Source organism: Nothoprocta perdicaria, unplaced genomic scaffold, assembly GCF_003342845.1.
Source record: "Nothoprocta perdicaria isolate Ctin4 unplaced genomic scaffold, notPer1 scaffold_84, whole genome shotgun sequence".
Lineage (NCBI taxonomy): Eukaryota > Metazoa > Chordata > Aves > Tinamiformes > Tinamidae > Nothoprocta > Nothoprocta perdicaria.
The window spans coordinates 275,073-284,341 of record NW_020456132.1 but is presented as its reverse complement, the minus strand read 5'-3'; positions in this window follow the sequence as shown (position 1 = coordinate 284,341).

Here is a 9,269-nt window from a genome sequence, read left to right as displayed (position 1 = left end):
TTGCGTTCCCTTCATTTGAAGCTTGTCTCGTTTTTTATGGGCTTCCCTTGGCCCTTGCCAAGGCAGAGCGCACGCAAGGTGATTTTGCTGGGCTCTGGAAGCAGGACCCGGTGTGGAGGCGGCACAGGGACCTCTCACCGTGCCCTGCAGCACGTTGCGCCACGCCGCCCACTGCACCCATGCTGAGAAATGGAAATTTCGTGGCTTGTTGAGCACAGCACAGAGTCGCAGCAGATATGACACAGCAGCAAGTTATTTGATACGTATTTTTAATTGCAATGCATTGAGAAATTCAAATTGTTCAACAATCGACAGACCCAAAAGCGCTTCTTTCTTCCAGGAGATGCAGCTTGGTGCTCAACCAGTGCCGCACTCCAGTTGTCTCAGCCCACAGCTCCTGAAGCTTGATTACCTTAAATAACCACAGATATACATATATGTCCCTGATATTTGTGGGCTTGCCTGCCTGCTCCTTTTTCTTTCCTTCCCCTTCATGGATTTCTTTAAGGTCCATGCTTTCTTAAAGGTAACACTTCCTATTGCTGCATTACTAGTATGTATCCATGCTACTTCCCAGAGGACGGAGAGAAGGATTCATAAGAGTTTATTTTTTCTCTTCCTAATGCAAAACTTTTGTTGACAGGTGTTCTCACTTGTGCTTTACCTCCTGACAGCCGAGCAGAGCCCGGACCGTTCGGATTAGGCTCTCTCTTCTGTACCGCACAGGCAAGCGAGAGGCAGGGAGCCTTGAAGGAGGCCGGATCCGGAGCTTGCTAAGAGCGAGCTAATGAGCACAGGCGACCTCAGCTACCTTGGGAAGAACTGCTGCTATTTGAGACCATGTGTAGCTAGTAATTACGATAAGGCAACACAGAGTAATGCGATTCGATCTCCTTTTTGCTTTAGCAAATAGAGTGGTTCAGGATTCCGACATCTGCCTGGCTCTGGCAAGAAGAGGCGAGGGGGTGAGGGGAAAGCAAGCACCCTCAGAGCATCCCGGCAGCCCGACACACATTACAGCAGCTTGGCTGTAATTTTAAAGTAATTTTCCAGCGTTGCATTGGAATGATGCAATTTAATTCAATTTTTCAGCAAATAAGATTGGAAGAGGACGACTGGGAAGCCTGTCACGGCTAACAGCGCCAGGTCCCCAGTTTCCATGTTGTAGCACACGTGATTTTGCACTGGGACTGGTTGCAAACCCACTAGGAGCGACCCACACGCAGCGGGAAGCACGGCGAGGCCATGTCAGCAGATTGCAGCCCCGCTTGCTGGTCTCTGCAGATGGCTGCATCCTTAGAGCTCCGAGCTGTAACATTAGAAACGCTCCTAATCGCTCCGTAGAACATAAATACGACCCTACAGAGCCATAATTAAGCATATGACTTATCAGAAAATATTTAATGCTTGCAACAGGTTTTCCTTCTCAGCTCCATTAGCTAAGGAGATACTGGTGGGAAAGTCGAGGGAGGCTATTACCCGAGTTCAGCGAAAGGGCTAATGAGATGGCAAACAATGTTCCTTCTAGGCCGCGGGCTTCGGGAGTCCCAAATTCCCCACGTTAGCGCTAACACATTTTAAATGACTTCCCAAGGCCCGGCCCTGAAGTATGTTTACATTCTGGAGAGCAGCCAAGAGGTAGCTTAAGGTTTGCAAGGAACACAGGCTGGAATATCCCGCCTCCCGCACCGGCCGCGAGCTCCGACGCTCGAGATTCCATGCCAGCCTTGCCGAAGGGGGTGGCCTCGGACCGCAGCGAGGACGAGGTCCGGTCACCTTTGCGGCTGTTGTCTCAGCTAAGAACGAGGATGGGGGCGCTGGCAAGGGCTTTGCTCAGAAATGGAGCAAGAGAAAATGCAGTCAAAAAAATGGGGAAAAGCTCCCCAGGGAAAATAACCCAGATTGAGGGCGTTCCTTCCGTTTTCCACACGGATGCTGCAGAGCGCATCCTGCAAAGGGCAAGTGAAGCCCTTCATGGAGAGCCGCTGCATCCCACCAATACCCTTGTGACCAGCTCCCTAATCCATAGCCAGGATCCATGCTGCCTTGCACAGCCCTGAGCTCATTCACGACCAGGGATCCTCCAGACCCCTGTTTCGTTTCCTAGAAGGCACCAGAGGGAACGCAGCTGCTGAGCCCCAGCGCAGCTTGGCACTTCCCACCCAACAGCTCGTGGTTTTCCAAGCACCTTTGCTGAAGGTGCACAGACCTCTGCGAGTCCTCCAGACACAGGAGCCGTTCCTGAGCTTTCCTCCAGCTGGCAGGTTCAATTGCCCTTTTGCCCTCTGCAGCGCTCGCTGTTTCCTTGGCCGTGGACTGTGATGCAGCCAGGCAACGCAAGGACTCAACCCTCAGATCGACCCAGTCCCACAAACCCGCCTGCACCTTGTATTGAATTTGATGACCTACCCACAGCGCATCTGAAATCTATTCAATCCAAAATTGCTATTCTCTGCTGTTATCTCTTGATCTCTTACATCAATTCCACTGCACGTGTGCTCGAGGAAGGGGAGCTGTTTCCCACAAACGCCGTCAGCTGCCGCACACTTAGGCAGCGGTCACGGCCAGCGGCAGGTTCTCAACAGGCTTTGCCGCCTCTGCAGCCGCCGCTTCCTTTCAACATGCAGAGGCTCCCTGCTTTCCACACAGGCGTCTCTGCATTATCTTTGTGCAGAAACACATTTACTTACCAGGGCAACATGCAGAGGGCAGCCACCCACTCACTGTTCGCACCTCGGGACTGGGGGTCACGACGCCCATCACTTTAGTTCTTCACTGTTGTTACTTCTCTTCTTCACGCACAGTAACTCAGGTCACCTCCTGCTTCAGATGCCGCAGTTAACACTTCTGCCTCCGAGAGACATCCCTCTTCCCCTCCTGACTCCACTGGGGCTTCCTTCTTATGCCTGAGCCGCGTTTTATCAGCTCCACTGCTGACATTTGCTTCCTCCAAGGATTTCCAGCTTTTAAGCCTTTTGTGTTGTATTTCCTGACGGCCTTTTCTTCTGCAGCTCTCCTGATCAGCTAATTCGGAGTGCTGAGGTGACAGCCAGACCGAGCAGCTGCCCTTGGCACCCGAAGGCCAGGAGGAGAGAGCGGCCACCTGAGCTGAGCGAGCTGGTCCAGCCCTCCAGAGCAGCCTTGCACAGGAACTCATCTGAAAAACACAAAGCAGCATTAAAAAAAGGCTTCCTTGAGGCCCGAATTATGTTTCTCCCTGATGTATTTAGCAAGTATTAAATAAGGAATTGATTTACTTTTGTCATATGGTCTCATTTTACTTTCTCGTTTTTTGTTGTACTGGTCTTGTACCAGTGGGTACCAGTGCTATCAGCAGTGCCCACTGAGTTCAGGTCACTCAGATGAGAGTTTGAAATGAGAGAACCAAAAAGCCAACAAATGTGTCACTCAAGATGCTCATCAGAGATATCAAGATATCTCCTTAGATGTATTTTAAAAACACCTTTGTATTTAGGAAGTTTAGAGGTATGTTTCCAAAGCCCCATCTTCCCAATTTTTTTTCTTGGACAGTTCAGGGAAAAAGAGTTTGTTAAAATACAGCATCAAATAACTACTCTGGGACATGGAGCTGACAAAGCAACCTGAAATCTCCGACTTTAGAGAACAGGATCCTCCAATTCATCCCTGCTCTCACTGCAGCCCTGTGCCTTATATTTTCAGTGCTTCCTCCGGTGTAACCATTAAATCATGCAGTTAATTGAGGCTGTATGCAAAGATATCACAGAGCCCGTTTGGGGATGTTCAGAAGCTAATTTCTCCCTTCCCTCACACTTCTTACTAGCAAATTAATTTCTGGCCAGCAGAATGAAGGAGACCCTCTGTCTCACCGACCAACACCAATGGGTACAGCCATCTTTTAGCTGATGCCTCATAACTGAATTTATGCCCTAGGCCTTTACTGATTTAAAGGTCCTTTTGGTGCCAATTTCTGCAAAGAACAGAAAGATTCCTGTCACCTATATCACTTTATACCTATCTACAATATCTAAGATGACCTGTAGTCTCTCTGAACATTTCCTGGGGAGCAAAAGTGAGTGGCATTCACATGCTATATCCCCTTTTCTTGACATTTGCTTGCTGGCGTGTATTGTTAATTCCTTTTTTTTTTTCTTTCTTTTGATCGTATGTTTATCCTTGGCTTTGATTACCCAATAACATTGGAAGTTATTTTGAAGGTTACAAGGGAGCGCTTCATAAATAAGAAGTCTGCCATCTGACACTCATTATTCTCCCATTCCTTCTGCAGAGCCTCGTTTTACATATGCAGAACATAAAGGAAAATATAAAGGGGGGGAACACAAGAAACAATGTCGCTCAGACAAATGTACATGTCTGATGTGACTTTCATGTAGGAGAAGTGTGATAGCCTTCAGATGTGCGCGGCAGCTTTGCACGTAGGGCTGTTAGAGCATGCTGGCTTGATCAATAGAGCTATTAATCTTTTACAGGGCGATTTCTTTCGGAGCCAATTAAAGTTCCTAGCACAGTCAGCGCCCTGTAAAGCAGTGGATACGTTTGAAATCTTCGCTCTTGGCGGAGCTGACGGGAAGGGGGAAGCAGGTAAAAGGCAGGCAGTGACATGCGAGTGCAACGGGTCCTGGACAGCTTCTCCTTCACCTGCTGAGAGTGAGAGCGGAGGTCTGCTCCTCTTGGTCATCTATTTCTGATAATATCTCAATCCAGGAGGGCATCTGAGGTGTTGGAATGGAGCTGAAGAACTGAGGACAGTGCTGCAGCTGCAGAGAAGATGCTGCAAAGCGAGCGCGAGTGAACGACAAAGCTTTTACAGTCTCATTGCTGGGTTACATTAGCTCACTAACGACAGCAATTACTGTATATATCATGTTCGCCAAGCATTGCTCTAAGTGTTATTCAAGAGACAGGCTATCCACAGAAAGATTCCCATCTCCCAGGGGAGATCACTATAAACTGAGGAGGAAAAAACATTAAGTAGAAATGATTTTAGCTAATAATCCTAGGAGTTAATGAAAGAGTGCAACGTGCAGAAGAAGAAAGGGTGCAGTCATCCGACCAAAGACAAAGAAAAGATGAGAAAACACACCCGTGATCTTTCAGGAGAAACAATCCAGAAGAAATGTGTGATATTTTGATTTTTTGTGATAGTGACAATACTTGAAGATGGGAACTTTTCTCCAATAAAATAAAGTACTAAATTCTTACTTAAAAGCAAAACTACCATCTAACAACTTGCAAATCAAAGGTCAATTAGAAAACAGAATAATCCTTCAAGGTTTGACGATGGGGAAGTGTCAGAGCTCAAAGGTACTTGGCAAGCCGAGCAGAATCAAGGCTCTGCATCCCGGCTGGTGACTCCTCTTGGAGAGCCACCCAAGACAGGCGTGTTCTAAACCTGAAGTGTGATCGGCTTTCCCAACAAGCAGTAATCAAAGAGAAAAGCAAGGGAACCACGCCGAACTGGTGAGCTAGGTTCACGTTCCGTGAAGGCTTAAATTATACCTGCTATAAAGCAGAATGAGGGTAACCCCTCATGTGTGACCAAAGTAGTCAATTCCCATAAAGTGACACCACAAATAGAATAAATCTCTGGAGAGGTGGCAATTCCAGTAACCCTGAGCTGGCACTTTTATTTATAACGCTCTTGTGCTGAATTCCCATCTGCCCAACCAGTAAATCTCTGGGATTTACTCGGGCACAGTGTCCCAACAAGGTTTTTGAGTATGTCTAGGCAGTCCTCGGAGATGAGGTTCCTGCACGAGCTGAGCAAGAAGGGAGAAGATCCAACCTTTAGCAGAAGCAGAGTGACCCAAGGCTTCTTTTATAGCCACTGAGGCCCCCCCAAGAGCTGCAACAGAAATCAAGCTTCAAATAACAACCTGAATAACATTTCTCTCACGCCAGGACTTGTCAAACCACGGTGTTCCCAAAGCCCATTTTGGTGCCATTCCATGGAAATGAGCAGTCAGCTCAAACTTCTGCTCCCCGAGCTGGCCCAGCTGGCCGGAGCGCTGGCTTGCGACGGGGCCGAGACGTTGACTCGGCTATGGCTGGGTTTCTGCTGGCTGCTAAGCTGAAAAACTGCAGGGTGACAATCATTTCCAATAAATTAATTAATTCTTTGTGGTTTTCTTTTTCATGAAAATGAAGTATGCAAACAAATGATGAGGGGAGGGTTCATCATAGCTCCTTTTATCATTTTAGGATCAAAATAGGCATGCAAAATGCTCTTCTAAAACAAAATCCAAGCGATGCATTTGGGAATTGCTGGAATGAATTTGTATAGGTTTCTTTTGAGCCAAAAAAATCTTGGTGAGTTACAGAAGAATTTGCAAACAATGTTGAGGGATCTGATTTCATATTTTCTCGGAGAAGGAAGTATCTGAGCAACACATCTCATGCAGCTCGACTGGGGCACATTATTAAGACCATGGTTCAAGGCTCAATGAAGACACATTACGTGCCCAGCAGGCCACCTACTGCAAATATAAAGGAGAGCTGAGCACGATGATACACAGATACCTAGTTTTCAATCAATCTGAACACCTATGTGTATTAAAATCAATATTTTCGATTTCCTACTGAGTACACTGAAAACCTGTGTTAAGCAAACGAAAGGCTACGGGTCCTTAATCCTTCTTGGTATTAGCCCAGGCGTCCACAGCAGAGCAGATGCCCCTGAAGGTTTGTCAACAGCAACATGACCTGTGATGGGAATGGATTCTTTTCAAAACTGTAAAATGATCTCTGGCTTAGAAATACATTGAAAATGACCCCTGGAGACCACAGCAGGGGCTACCCGGATCTTCCCCCACATACACTCTCTCCCCTGGAGCAATTGCAGCACGGCCAGGCAGTTTGGCACCCATGGGAGATGAGGTTGGAAGAGAGGCTTTTGCAAGGAGAATTTTCCCTTGGGAGAGAAATAGTTCATATCGTCTTTTCTGGAGGTTTCCTCCTCATTACAGTCTGACTTAAAAAAACGCCTGCAGAGACATTCACTTTGCATATGTGCAAACAGCAATTGGCATTTTCAGTGCTGGAAGTACCAGCCACTTTTGTATTTAAACTGTTCAGCAGTAAATGCTTATAAACAGCGGAAGCTCAAAGAAAATTTACATCGAATGTGCAGCAATATTTCATAGAGCATGTTATCAAAGAACTAGTCACTAGGACTTACGAGAAATGTTGATTACTTAATTTTAAACACGGAACAAAAACTACGGATGTGGTACAAGGCTGTTAACTAAAATGGATGGTTGTTTGGCAGGACAGGACAGCAGCATTTCAAGTCATAAGAGCAAGTCTGTTTGAAGAAAGAGAGGCTTGTTTACAAACACACTCAAGGTTATGAATTTGCGTGGTGCTGGGATTTTATTATCACACTTAGGTTAGGAAAAAACGAGCCCCATCCAAGGGCACCACTCCAGGCGAGGGGCTTTGGCTGAACTGCCCCAAGTCCTTGCTGAAATACTCTATTATTTGCAATCGGCTGCATTCAGTGCCGAGCTTTTAAAGCATATTTCCTATTGTCACAAGGGCTGTGTCTGGCCCTTTTCAGAGGCTCGGCTAGATTGATTCTCCCGTTATTCACCCCCTTCAGTGACTCCTTCAAACAAAAGGGCTCATTTTATGCCCAGCTGGATTTGCTATGAGGAGGACATTCCTAATGGGCTCCCAGGGCTAGGCACGCACCACTCCAACTTTATTTCTGGAAAATAAAGTAATTCCCAATACATTTGATCATTAAGCCTGCAAAATAGCTATAACTTATCTTTGACTTTTTTTTTTTTTTTAAAAAAAAGAGAGTTTGGGAAGTTTTGGAAATCCTATTGAATAATCTTATTGTAATATTTTAATTGAACAATAAGTCTCACCCTCCCTATCGTGACTAACCTACACGTCTATTCATGTATGCTCAGAGAATTACAGATCAGTTGCTTTGTCAACAGGAACCACGATTGTCAAGATCCTTGGGAAATGATCAAATAAAAGAAGTGATTTAATTTTCCTTCTTAGGAAAGAAATCCGCGCAGCACTGGCCAGCTATTGTGCAGGAGGAAAATGGTTAGCAGAGCTTGGGCAGAGAGCACAAGCCTCTCTGGCACCCGAGGCCCTGCAGCCCCGTCTGACAGTGGCAGGTTGCTGGTTGTACATTCTGATTGTCTTTTGTCCTCAGTTAGGCTGGAAAAGCACTGTTTTACATTTTAAAAAATGCATTGCCCTAAGGATAGTTTCCTTATTGAGGCGCATCCTTTTTGCTCCTGCATCTGCTGCCTTCCCGGCAAGGCCGGGCAGCTGTGGCTGCGCTGGCACCTCTTGCCCACGAGGAAGCTGCCCCGGGAAAGCGGCGCTCTCCTTGGCACAGCACCTCGGCTCTGGCTCTTTCCACCAGGCTCACACAGCCCAGCCGTCCTCCACCTCATGCCCTGTGTCGCCCTTCCCATCCAGGCCAAATTACACAAACAATGCCAGCAGCGCCCGGCTGAACGGCGGCTCTTCCCAAAGGATGTGCCCTGGTGCGTGGGGTCTGCAGCACAACAGCTCAGCAGGCTTCAGCTTCCTGCTGAGAAATGATCTGCAACCTGGGGCACAATTACCAGAAATGTGATTTTCCTTTTCTTTCTTTTTCTTTTTCTGTTTTTTCTTTTTTTTTTTTTTTTTAACCTAGAGTGCTGAAAAGAAATCTGGGGAGGTGCCTTGCAAATGCATTTGCTGGAGACTGGCCATGGGGGATATTTGCCTGATGGTGCGGGCTGGCTCCCTCGCAGCCCTGCCCAAGCGCCGCTGACCGACCGCCCAAGCGCCACGCCAGCCTCCAGGACACCAGCACCCAGCAGCGCGGAGGGATGCACGCAGTTCTGCAAAACCACCTTTCATGTCTAGAAGGGCTGTCAGGGGGGAAAACAGCACTGCCAGTTTTGCAAATGACCCTTGAGGAACGGGGAACCAGCACACCCACTGCTATTAACCAAAGCCAAGGATCTGCAGTCAAGAGAGCTAAAGTGCTGAACTGCCAAGGCTGAGATACCCTCCCCGTGCAGCTGTGACGGCTGAACCTGGGGCCAGCGAGGGCTGGGAGAGACAGACCCTGTTGGCCACACAGCCCTCGTACACCTGGGGCACTGAATTATCTGCTGTCCTCCCTGCTGCATCCCCCCAGACCTTGCCAGACCTGCTTATCCTGTCCCTCTGCAGAGTCCATAAGGGCCTCAGCGAAAAATCCATCACAGCAGCACAGGGGAAAAAGAATGTGTCAGTAAAGCTCTTAA